Here is a 13,641-nt window from a genome sequence, read left to right on the forward strand (position 1 = left end):
ACACTTTTCCCACATTAAACATTGGTGACCGCTTTTTGAATCTGTTGATTTCATATTCAAAGCATTGTTTTGTGATTTTGACTGAGTTTGTGCTTCAATAATATAGACTACAAGACAGCTGTATTCACAGGAAGACTGTACTGTAGTCACGTTTCTGAGCCTTCACGACTTTAAAAGCTCCCATAATGTAAACACTGACACAAGTAATTTAAAAAAGACAACACTCATGACTGATGGCCTACTACTATATGAACTTAGGTAAATAAATCAATTATTCAAAGAAAAAGAAATCAGTTTAATGGAGGCTGCTTCAAATGGGCGAGGGGTGCAGGAGGAAGCAATATTGATTTAATCGAAATAGTGCTGTAAATGAAGATGAATTCTGCCCATAACATCCCATTGACAGCAAGCAAGCGAAGCATCAAAACAGTGATGGAAAGCAGAGACATATTGGTTCTTTTGATGGTTAAACTGATACAGCTAATTTTACGTTATTTAATAATGCCACAACATCATCCTGGACAGCTAAATTTTTAACCAACTGTCTTGTACGCGTTGAGGAGTAACACAATCATTGTAACCATATATCCATTATGTTTTATTTGTAACATTTCTGATGTTCAGCTTTTACCTTTTACGCATCAGTAAAATGCACGGCCTACTCCAAAAGCTCTTAAGGCCTGTTCACACCAAGAACAATAATTACAAATAGCTAGAACTATATATAACGGTAACTCTATTAATATATGATAACATTCCGTTTATTATACGCGTGAACGTCGAGCTGCTCTAGACTTTAAATTCCTCAGTGGATTCCGATTGGCTGTCAATTTTATAGTTCATCAGCAACACAAAATCAAAATTCTGAAAGTGATCTCAGTTATATAGGCTAGTTCCTCTGTGTCCTTACCATTACAGCGGTGGCGTGGACTTTTCTATTCTAACAGAATTAGAACGATTATAAAAACGTTGTAGCCTAGTCATAGTTACTGGTGTGAACGGGCCTTTTCAGTGAGTGAGCGTATTAATCGATTCGCGTCTCAACTCAAATAGCATAAGTCCGAAATCGACTGTTCTCGGTTCAATAAGCTGTTAACTTGAGAACTGCCTGGACCGATTCGTGAACTAATCATTTAGCCCGGTTTCTTGACCCTGGTCAACCAATTCACTAAAAAGATCCGACTCATAAGAACGATTCACTGACGAATCGGGTAGCTTCATAATAAACTACGATCTGCAAACGCGAGAAGCGCTAGTGTATGTGGGGTGAGGAAAAACCCTATGTACGAATTCAACAGCAGCTGTCTGGGTTTTCTTTCTCTGCTGGGTATTATTCTCCACTTTGTCCATTCATGTGTTAATCCAACAAAACCACCAAACAAAGGCTTAATCCGACTAACTGGAACAGGTCAACTAGATTGAAGATAGAAGGCAACAGTGAAAAGTTGTAGCCTATTCATTTCGGTCTTTAACAGTCATTTTCGCAATCTTGTTAGATGAAATCAAAGACGTATAAAAAGGTAAACCCCACAAAAGACTGCTCTCCAATAACAGTAGGCCTAGGCTATATTTAACAGACGCGTAGATCAGTAAAGTTAACCAACCTAAAGAAAACCAGGATCTGCGTTTGATTTTTAAAATGAAGTTTATGGTTCAACTTTTTGGAATACCTCGACCACATCACGCAGTGAACGCAGAATTCAAACTGCAGACCCGATTAAAGCAACAGCGAGCCACAAACGCTTACCTTTTTACCATGAACGAAGATAAGAGAGTTTGATGTCTTCCGTCGTGAATCGATCAAAGCACGGGCTACACATCTCCAGCATTAAAAGCGATCAGTTGGCGCACTTTCACTTCTCCAGTCTCCACGAACAAGCGCTCGCTTCGATTCAGTCCGCACGGCTTAGTCAAGCACTATTGCCCAGCTTTAGTTCGTACAAAGGTATCGTCCAGGAAAGACATGCCTCAAGCTCCGATGCTTTTGATAAAACATTTACAATAACGTGAAAGCGCGAAGCGTCCCCGCAGATCCAGCGCGATTCTCGGTGATAGTTCCAGCAGTTAAAGCCATGAACAGCCTGCGCTCCTCGTCAATAACAGGCTACGAGAGCTCAGTGAACCGTGGCTTGGACTCGACTGGCTAGCTGTTCGCTCTGCCCACTCGAGCTTGTGAATGGTAATGAGCGTCCATGATGTCAGCAAGTCAACTTTCCTACATTAGTTTAATTAGCGACGTGAATAGCTGGTGTTGTTGGAATCATTTACATGCAAATCAGTCACTTTCCCTCCTACTGTAAAGACCCCAAGAAATACACGGATTTCACAAGGCAAAAGGAAACTGAGGAGGGGAAAGAACGCCGTTTATATGTAAATGATGTGGTTTTGTAATATTTATGAACTGTGATGCATTAGCTTAACTTCATTTCCATATAAACACGTTTTTTTTCTGATGTCAACTTTTCCTTTATTAGCTACATTTAATTATATTTTCTCTTTTTAAATTTATATTTTCCCCTATACCACAGAGCACATTTGAACATATCTCAGAACTGTATGCATAAAAATTATGCACAGTTTGCAAGATTAAAGGGGTGCCATTATTTCCTTATTTACCACATGACACATTTCACCTACTCTCCCCTTATCCGAAATCTCCCAGTGAGTCAAAGACCACCAAAAACCATCACAGAAGATTCATAGATGATGCTTAACAGCATGAGCTACGCCTGGTTGGGTAAATCAATACTCCTATCAAAAGCCTTCTCACAACACCAGTTTGCAACAAAGGGGGAAAAACAGGAATTCGACAACAGCGGTTAAATTACTTAATAAAACGTCTATAAATCTATTTAAATGCAGCTGGCTCTTTAACTTCCAGGTGGCTTAAGTCGTCGGTGTGGATGTGCATCCATCTGAAAGAAGGGTATCTCTTATTGGACTGTGCTTCTCTCTTTCAGCCTGAGCCAAACCCGTATCAATTACCCCCGTCCCAGTGCTGTAGGCTTTGGAGTAACATGCACTGACAGCCACAAGCTCACTGACATGCCTGGCTACAAGCCTACGCTGCTATAGAAATCCAGTAAACACAGTGCTCTCCAAGTCATGAGGCTGATTGGCTTTTTTTATGATCGCATAAGGTGTGTGTTAAATCACAGTATTTTGCCTGTCTAACATCAAAAGACCACAATACAGCCTGAAGTACATGGATCTAAAGAAGCACAGTGCAGCTCAATGCATGACAATTTTACCATATAAAACTTTGAATTCACCTTCACACCAGTGTTATTTTAGTATTTCTAGTTTTTATAGATCCTTTGAATTTTTATATTTTCAGTTTTCATTTTAAATTTAGTTTATTTTTTTAGTAATTTTGTCGTGTTTTTGTAATTGTTATTAGCTATGTAGTTTTAATTTATATTTCAGATTCAGATTTGTTTATTAATTTCCAGTCAATTTTATTTTTTTACATCTAATATTTATATTTTATTTTATTTCAACTTTATTTCAATTAACTTGTTAAGTGGTTAACTGGAAGTTACCTCACCGCAGACAGGGAAAAACTGTAAATGTTTAACTTTGCATTATATGTTTCTATGTGTAATTTTACTGTTATATACGGTCAAATTTATGTTTGGACTTTAAAACTATGAATTACCAATTTAAAGTGAAAACTGTTTTATTAATATTTTGAATTTGTTTTTTTATCTGAACATTTTCTATTTTCATTTGAAATTTAGTTGATCTTTTAGCCATTTATTATATTTTTATATATTACCATTAATATTTCAGTTTTAGTTTAGGTTTATGATTTATTAGTCATTTTATTGGTTCAGCTTGAACTTATTCAAGTTAGTTGCTAAGCCAACATTTCTAATTTTCGTTTAATTTAAGTTTTACATCTAATATTTAGAGTTTTATATATAGTTTTATTTTATTTCAGCTTTACTTCACTTAAAAATGTTTTATTCATTTTAGTTTTTTGTTTATTAAATTTTTTTAGTCGGTGTACATTTGGTTTTGTTTGAATAAGAAATGCAAAGGTGCAATAAAATGGATGTCATTTAATTTCATGAAGGCACCACACCCCCTTTAGCAAAATTGCTGATGGATATCATTCTCAGTCAACACTGGGGCAGCTGTACAGCTCAACAGCTGATTGCCGAGGAATGCTTACATCTCTTTTTCTGGTGTGACCTCAGGATGAGATAACCAAATTCCATCTGGGGAATGGGCTTCAAGGAATCAAAGTACAGCAAACCACCTCCTCCACATTCAGTGCAGTTTTTTTTTTTTCTTTTGCTGTAGGCTTCTAATATTCTGATTATGGAGTTGTTTTTAATATAATCCATGCCTTGGATGGTTTTATGCCTGGACGTTCTTCTCGCATGTCAGGTTGAATTACATGGAAAAAAATGTGGTATATGTGATTGTGGTATAAAAAAAAGTGAAATCCTTTTCATGGGTTACAACAGAGACTTTGCTTGAAATTCAATTTGCTTTGGAGTTTTGTTAACTATTTACAGCTTGCACATGCGAAGAAAGGGAAGCAAAGACAGGCTGTGTAATACATTAAGTGATCCAGAGCTGCATTGGGACCCGAGCTCCTGTATGACCTTGTGGATTAGCTGGCTATTTCTGCCCCACTTCTTCCACTTTGAAAGGGCCCTTCACTGTACGGAAGTACTGCTGTGCCACATCCATCAAAGCATCAGATTAAAGGGAGGACAGCAGCTGCAGAGCACGATGGGAAGTTTTCTGAGCCATCCACATGCATTTTTCTGACTCAACCCAGAAGTGGAGCACATTTGCTTTGACAGTAGTGAGGAAGTTTTTTACCGTACTGAAGAGTTACAAGTGTCGATACAACATGACACATGGACTATTATATTGTACATTTAATAGCGCACTTGGCTTGTTTTAAGATGGAACAATAAAGTGTCTCTAAAAATACCCAAAGCATTCGAGCTGCACTGATGATTCATCTACTCCAAACATATCTCTCTCTCTCTCTCACTCTCTCTCTCTCTATCTATCTTGCACATAGCAATCATATGCATGAATATAAACCTGTGCTTTCAGTCAGAACAATGTGAGGGGGCTGGGTCAGTGACTCTCAAAGGGTCTTACATCACATTCCGGGGCCCATTTCACTGAACTTCCATTCATTCACTACTAGAAGATCCACTCAGAGATGGTTGTAGGTGTTACATCCCACAGCACAGTCATGTTATTTCTCACAAAATACACAGGAGATGGTCTTGCCAGTGGTCTTTTTATACAGTTAAGAACTATATGCACTTAAGTTGGCATGATGTTGCCAGCAAGCTACTGAAATCCTTGAAGTTTTAGTAAAGTCGAGAATAGATAAACTGCACTGTAAAAATGCTACAATAAAAACTGTTAATGGTTAACTAAGTTACCTTACCATATACGGTGAAAAGCTGTACATGGTTTAATATCGCATTTTAATGTAATTTTACTGTAAACTACTGTCCAATTCATAGTTTTTGCATGTTAAAGCTATGAATTACCATGTCATTTAGGGTAAAAAAACAATAAAAGGACAATACTCTGCATGATACATGACGTACATTCTCTGAATCACCAAGGACCAAGGTTTCAGCTAAAAATTTTCTTTATTGTTCTACTGAAGAAAAAAAAGTTACCTACATCTTGGATAGCCAGAGGGTGAGTAAATTAACAGCAAATTTTCGAGTGAACTATCTCTTTAATGTTTATTGCACATCATCACATTAGCAAATATGTAATTTTACAGTATAATACGGTCAAATTTATGGGTTTTGCATGTTAAAACTACGAATTACCATATAATTTATGGTGAAAAACAGTAAAAGGACATTACCCTGCATGACACATGACATATATGATTATGTTTTATGTATATCATTTTGTTCCTTGTCATTTTGTTATCAGTAATGTATATTAGGCTATTTTGTGGGTGTTTTGTGACCATTTTCTGTTTATTAGTTAATGTTTATTGCATTATTTTAGTATCATTATGGTGTTTTGGCCATGTTTTATAGAAAGGCCACTCACAATAAACTGATTCATCGTGTGACACTTTTATTGCGTCACCTGTATTGTTTTGGTAAAAAGCAGGTAAAAAGTAGATTTTGGTAAATTCAATAATTTTTTTATTAAACATGGTTGTAAATTGTACAATATGGCACCAATATGCCATATATTATGGAGAATTTCTGGCAACCTTAGATGCTTGGGTTTAACAGGATTTTTTACAGTATGGACCAGTTTTTTCATGTTCATATACAGGTGCATCTCAATAAATTAGAATGTCGTGGAAAAGTTCATTTATTTCAGTAATTCAACTCAAATTGTGAAACTTGTGTATTAAATAAATTCAGTGCACACAGACTGAAGTAGTTTAAGTCTTTGGTTCTTTTAATTGTGATGATTTTGGCTCACATTTAACAAAAACCCACCAATTCACTATCTCAACAAATTAGAATACTTCATAAGACCAATAAAAAAAAAAACATTTTTAGTGAATTGTTGGCCTTCTGGAAAGTATGTTCATTTACTGTACATGTACTCAATACTTGGTAGGGGCTCCTTTTGCTTTAATTACTGCCTCAATTCGGCGTGGCATGGAGGTGATCAGTTTGTGGCACTGCTGAGGTGGTATGGAAGCCCAGGTTTCTTTGACAGTGGCCTTCAGCTCATCTGCATTTTTTGGTCTCTTGTTTCTCATTTTCCTCTTCTTAAACTACTTCAGTCTGTGTGCATTGAATTTATTTAATACACGAGTTTCACAATTTGAGTTGAATTACTGAAATAAATGAACTTTTCCACGACATTCTAATTTATTGAGATGCACCTGTATAATGCAAATATCATGCAAACTTACAAAACGGAATAAAAGAGGAATATTTTGATATTTATACCATTTAATGCATGGAAATTCTTGAGAACATGGAGCTTCCCCATTGCGATTTGCAATGGTTTTAAAGCAGCAAGTTACATTTTAAAGTTAAATAAATGGGTGCTCAAGTATGCCCTGTTTAAATATTTAGTTTGGGGAGACTGCAGCAGCCAAGGAACAGTCCTTTACACAGAGCAGAGACTCAGATAGGCCTGACATGTCCGGAAGAGAGAAAGAGTCAGATGAAGAGGAACGGTAAGATAAATGTGCACAATAAGTTTGTTTAGATATATTTCGGCAGAAAATAGAAACTACAGTTCGGTCACACTTATGCTCCACTTCATGACTTGATAACCTTGTGTCATTATATCACCTTAAAGCTTCCCAACATATTTAAAAAGCCATTTCTCTATGTTTTTTAAATAATTTATTTAGTTAGATTATATGCTGTTTACCTCACATTTCAGCAAAGTAACTCTGGTGAAATCTAAATACATTCTTTGATCATTGATCCTTATACAAATGGCCAAAAATGTTTGGATCAATATTTAAAGTTTAAACCACACTTATAAATATCATTGCATTAAACAACCAAGTGGAATTTATTTTTAAGAGTGATAGCATACAATTTTCATCACCCATCTGGTAAATGTATTATCAGAGACGTAAGACCTCTCTGCCCAAAATGCTCTACATACACTTCCTTCTTACGGACAAACCATGTCAGGACTCACTTTCAACAATTCATCTTTAAAAGAGATATATTACCTCTGGACTAGCTCTGGCTTGCACCTTTGAGATTTCCAGCGGCCAGCGGTGGAAAAATAAGAATACTAGTATCCATTATATTTTAATTTCACCCAGAAATGGTCAACAATTTATTAGAGGAGAGAGGCTCGGCTGCTATGGAAACAACAGAAGATAAAATAAAAAAGGACAAAAGAGCACTCCAGGAATGATATAAAAAAGAGAAGGAGACTTATTAGAGAAGACTTTATCTAAACTATTCATAATGGCTGTTAATCTGTTAAGAGCTTAAATGGCATATGGTGAAGGAAGAAATGGAATTAATTTGTGTTGCTGCTACAAATCCACAAGATAGAAGAACAAGCATGAGACATGGCAGAAAATGAACTAATTCAATTATAGATGAGAAAGAGAAAATAGCATACTGAACAGTGACATGAGTAGCAGGTGAGAGGTACAAATTGAAATCTGAAAAGTGCATAAAAATTCAATCTGATAATAAACTCTCGTCCAAAAACTCTGGCTTTTATTTGGCTTAATGGAAGAGGTTCTTTTGAGGGCAGCTGTGCCTTGTACAATTTTTATACACTACTGTTCAAAAGTAAAAGTAATGCCTTATTTTTTACTTTCTATTCAACAAAGAATCCTGAAAAAAGTATCACGTTTCCACAAAAACTGCACAACTGTTTTCAGATGATAGGCTAATAAAAGAAATGAGCATATAAAATGATTTCTGAAGGATCATATGACACTGAAGACTGGAGTATTGGCTGCTGAAAATTTAGATTTGTCATCACAGGAATAAATTACATTTTAAAATATGTTAAAATTGAAAACGGTTCCAATTGTAATAATATTTCACAATATTACTCTTTTGACCAAATAAATGCCACTTTGGTAAACATAAGAGACATCTTCTAAAACATTAAAAAAATTATACCGACCCCAAACTGTATAATTTATAATATTCAGGAAGTAAGAGTTAAAATATAAAAACATGAGAAAAGAGCGAGGTGATAAATCTACATAGAAACAGAGTGAGAAAGAAAGATGGACTTTATTTTCCTATATTAGCTCCATAAATCCTCTTTGCTATTCAACAGTCCTCAACTCTCTAAATCTTGCCCTGTGGTCTGTGCTTATTTACATTTCCTTCATATGAATTGAAGAAGAAAGTTACACCCTGCATGGCATTAATGGCCCAGGCAGGCATCAAGCAGAAAGGGGAACACACACCTACCATTTTGGTGTGTTTATTTAAACTTCAAGTGATGGGGGATGGAGTGTTTGTGTGTGTGTGTGTGAGGGACACGGAGAAGGTTTGGTGTTAAACTGCAGGTCTTGGTCCACTTCACACATATCTACACTCTTAGTATGCTTTTCACAGTGCGCTTGTTTCTCGCAGACTCCTTCTGCTTCATACACAGACGCTCCTCTGTATGGGACGTCCCGAAGATGGATCAGAGCACAGGGCTAGAGGGGAGTTATACACGTACCCCAAACCTCTTAGCCTTGGAATTAAACCCTTCTTTGTCTTTACTAATTGTCCTTACTTACTAAGAAACTGAGGCACTGTGGGAATTGTCAGGCCAGATCTGATCCACATATGGAAAACAGCCCTTCTGCCACACAATGGCATTGACTGGAGCCGTTCCAAATCTCCACAGTCTACTTAAGCTAGCTGCCAGTGATTAAATATGGAGATTACTCTGGGATGTCGATGTGAGATCCAGAGCAGATATATAAGATATGTAATATTTGTATTCATGTTGGTTTGAAAACAATATCCAAAATTTAATTAATCTAAAAATGTAATGTGGCGTAAGTAAAAAGTAATAAACATAGTTTCTTTACAGGATACATGTTAATGTGAACATCTTAGTCATTATTTTTATATTTTTCATATTATAGCTTTGAAATCTTTTTAAGGTAAATGGGTATTTTTTTAAACCCATATAATGAATTAATAATATTCACAAGTTTTCAGAGAGTTGCACAACATGACTTAAATTTAAATCACTTTGTCATAAAAAGGTCAAATTATCAGATATTTAAAAATGCGTCACTAAAACTCAAACTGTACACACACACACATTGAGTTTCCATGTTTTATGGGGACATTCTATAGGTGTAATGGTTTTTATACTGTACAAACTGTATTTTCTATCGCCCTACACCTAAATCTACCCCTTACAGAAAACTTTCTGCATTTTTAGATTTTTAGAACTTCATTTTGTATGATTTATAAGCTTGTTTCCTCATGGGGACCAAAAAAATGACCTAACAAGTAGGGATGCAACGATACCATTTTTTCAGAACCGATCCGATAACGAAAATTCTGAGTATCTGCCAATACAGATCCGATCCGATACCAGTGCAGCTTTTTTAAATCAGTGTAGCATTTCTATACTTATGTGTGTTGACCTGATCATCAATCTTTTGTGTGTTAAACAATCTGCTTTTGACAACAAATATTGACAACTTCATTTTATTGAAAAATAACAAATGAACAAATATATAATCATAATCTATTATGATAAAATACTTTTATAAACTAGGTTAGTGGATAATTCAGCAGCAAAAGATACTCTAGAAAAATCATGGGTGCACAATAATTTTATAAAATCTAAACATTTAGTGAAACAACATTATTTAGCGGGGAACAAATAAAAGTTAAGTGTAGGACTAATTCTGGTAAAATGTTACACATTGCTCTTTGTATTGTTGTAAAATACATTCATGAAATACAAGTAGGCCTATATATATTTATATATAAATATATACTATAAAATTAAAAGACGATTCTTTTAAATGTATAGCACAGTAATGAAGGCAGCAACATATGATAGATAGGACAGAACAAGAAAGACTATTAATAATCTTTCATTGCGCAAAAGTATTACAATACGAAAGGGTATCGCTCCATACAGAGCGGCACATGCGCATCCCGTGTGCAGAATAGCTGTTTCCATCAAACTCTTTTTGTGCGCATTTTAAAGTATCGCATCAGAAACGAGTGATGGAAATGCCAAATTTCTAAAAGAAATCCCTTTATTCGCAAAAAAGTTTTAACGCCCGCTTAAGGTGGTTTTTGAGTTGTGTGAAAAAGGGTAATGTGAATAATGGGAGATGGAAACCCATTTTGCGAATAAATCCTGCATGAGACTTTGCGCTATGGGACGCCATAACCTGACTAACCAGCGGACCGATTTTGTTGCACAGCATCTAAAATGTTGTCATGGTCATTCTGAAGTGTCAGAGCAAAGTCTGTCTTCAAAGTATTTCTGTATAACTGCCTTTCAGAACGGTCTACCACAACTGCGTTCCCAAACAGCTGACATTCACCTCCGAAAGCAAGACCGCATTTATTGTGCTTCGCCTGCTCACTCGAAGCGCAAGTAATTTATTATATCTGAGAATTTATTATATTCAGTGGCTTCTTCTACTTTTCTTAGTGATATTTAGTGCCAGTTTATCAGGAAGTGACGATTTTGTTCTCTCTGACTCGTTGGATGGAAACGGTGCTTATTCGCAAACGTTTTATGCGATATTCCAATTTTGCGCAGAAGATAAATTCGCAACTTAGAATAGAAACCCGGCTAATGATGCGCTTGAAGCAACACGGAGTCACGGTGCGCAGCACTCTGCTAGAAAAATTCAGAGCACAAAGGGAAGAGATATTACACTGATGCGTAGTGCATTAAATATGTGCGATAGTTAATTGAGCCTTTTATTTTAACAGTTTTAAATTTCAGCTATTGTGCACTCTTGAAGAGAGTTTCATCGTTGCGCTATTTCATCGACTGTCGTAATCAAACGCGACATAGTTTGAATGCTGAATGGAGGATGACAGACAGCCGCAGCGGAGAGAAAATTTTACGTGAACTAGAATTTAACGACTTAAATATTAATCTGTACCTCACATTAAACTATCGGCTAACGGCTTCAGAATACTTGAAATATAGTGCACGAAAACTTTATGGTCCTTTATAATGTTTTTGTGCCTTTTGTGGGGCTTAACAATAACACAGTATAGTAGGCCTATACACGGAATATCAGATTTTGATCGGTCTCGTCTGACCGATATTAGTGTTGGGCGATATGCTCAATTTCCATATAGTTCTATCGTCAGCCTGTGAGATCGCCGATACACGATATTATCGTGCTAATTTATGTAATTATTTACTTAGTTTCCTTGCGAAAGTGAACCAACTCCAGCGTAAGGCTAAAAGCAGCCTAATGTTTTTAATATGACTGAATTTGTATTTAACATGATAACAAATTAATAGAAACATCGTAAGTTACTAATTATAATGCTTACATTTCCTCAGTTATTCAAAAAGCAGCTACAGAAAATGAGCAAAGAACATTACATTACCAAAGAACATCATCACAAGCTCAGTCTAGCGCGAGTTTATGCACTTTAAAAACACTCCCGTTAAAATCAGTGAATATACACTGTATGATGAATAAATCTCTTATACTTACATCGCATGTACATCTGCACTTTGTTGTTTATGATGAGAGAATTCTAATACGGTATACGGAAATACGGTAAATTTCCTACCGTAAATATATCAAAACTTAATTTTTGATTAGTAATATGCATTACTAAGAACTTCATTTGGGCAACTTTAAAGGCGATTTTCTCAGTATTTTGATTTTTTTGCACCCTCAGATTCCAGATTTTCAAATAGTTGTATCTCGGCCAAATATTGTCCTATACCGCAATACTGTAAAAATGCGGAAAAAGAAATATAATGCAACAAATAATCCCTAATATTAATTAGATAGTATTACTAACTTGATAATAATAATAATAATAATAATAATAATAATTGTCTTGCTATCGTCAAAGGCGATATCTCCGTCTATCGTCGATACACGATACTATCGTCTATCGGCACAACCCTAACCGATACCCAATCTGGCTGAAAATGTCAGTATCGGATGCATCCCTACCCACAAGGACAAGTATTTCAGATATTGCCCTCTTTGTGGGGACATTTTGTCCCCATAACGTAGGGTTTACCAGGACCACACACACACACACACACTGGTTTCCATGTTTTATGGGGATATTCCATAGACATAATGATGTTTCTACTATACAACTTTGTATACCCTAAAAACCCTTACCCTAAACCTCACAATAATAAAAAAAAGACTCTCAAAACTTTCTGCTGTTTTTAGGTTTTCAAAAAAGATCATGCTGTATGATTTACAAGCTTGTTTCCTCATGGGGACCAAAAAATGTCACCACATAGACAAGGATTTTGGACTTTGCCATCTTTGTCCCAATTTTGTCCCCATAACTTAGATTATACCTGAACCACACATACACCCACCCACCGACCCACACACACACACTTTCGTGGCACACCTGCCTTTTCTGAGCTATTTTCTATCCCTGTTAATTGCCGGGTGAAAGTCATTGAAATCTAAAATAACTCTTAGTTCCTTCCATAGACGCCTTAGAGAAGGTAGGCTGTAATTCATCCTACAGTGCCAAATCAGAGCAGTTTCTCCCAGCATGTGGGTGTAGAAAGGACATAAATAGCACACTTTCACTAAACACACTAAAAAACAAGCCGTTTAAAACACTGAAATCTAAGGATGCGCCGAATGCTCGGCAACCGAAATTATTCGGCCGAAAATAGCAAAAAAATCTCTTTCAGTGTTCGGCTGAATAAGCGAAAAGACCGAATAAATTGTACCGAACAATGATATGACACGATCAAATGGCAACCAGCGAAGAGTGAGAGGCACGCACTCTTTAAAGGTAGGGTATGTAATTTTTCAAAAACACTTTAGAAAATTGATTCGGGCCGAATAGCAAAACAAACTTGTAGCCAATCAGCAATAAGGGGCGTGTCTACTCGTGATGTGGAGGAGAGAGCTTTCAGTGTATGGGAAGGACATTAGCCTAGCCGAGCCGAGCGACAGAAAGATAGAGATGGCGGATAAAACAACAAAAGAGGAAAACATCT

At 36.1% G+C, this 13,641-nt stretch overlaps 1 protein-coding gene across 4 annotated transcripts in view; it reads right to left on the reverse strand.

Annotated features, from left to right (window-relative positions):
- LOC107656034 (prickle-like protein 2) overlaps positions 1-13,641 on the reverse strand; it is an 82,603-nt gene that overhangs the window by 17,320 nt on the left and 51,642 nt on the right. Inside the window, exon 1 of one of the 4 annotated variants that reach the window (XM_016443691.1) lies at positions 1,751-2,151. The exons of the other annotated variants lie outside the window; for them this stretch is intronic. The gene's annotated coding sequence lies outside the window, so the exon portion shown is untranslated. Of the gene's footprint in view, positions 1-1,750; positions 2,152-13,641 lie in introns of those variants that run through there. 4 annotated transcript variants of the gene reach the window in all.

This window comes from Sinocyclocheilus anshuiensis, unplaced genomic scaffold (assembly GCF_001515605.1).
Source record: "Sinocyclocheilus anshuiensis isolate Anshui unplaced genomic scaffold, SAMN03320099.WGS_v1.1 scaffold51, whole genome shotgun sequence".
In the NCBI taxonomy this organism is placed as follows: domain Eukaryota; kingdom Metazoa; phylum Chordata; class Actinopteri; order Cypriniformes; family Cyprinidae; genus Sinocyclocheilus; species Sinocyclocheilus anshuiensis.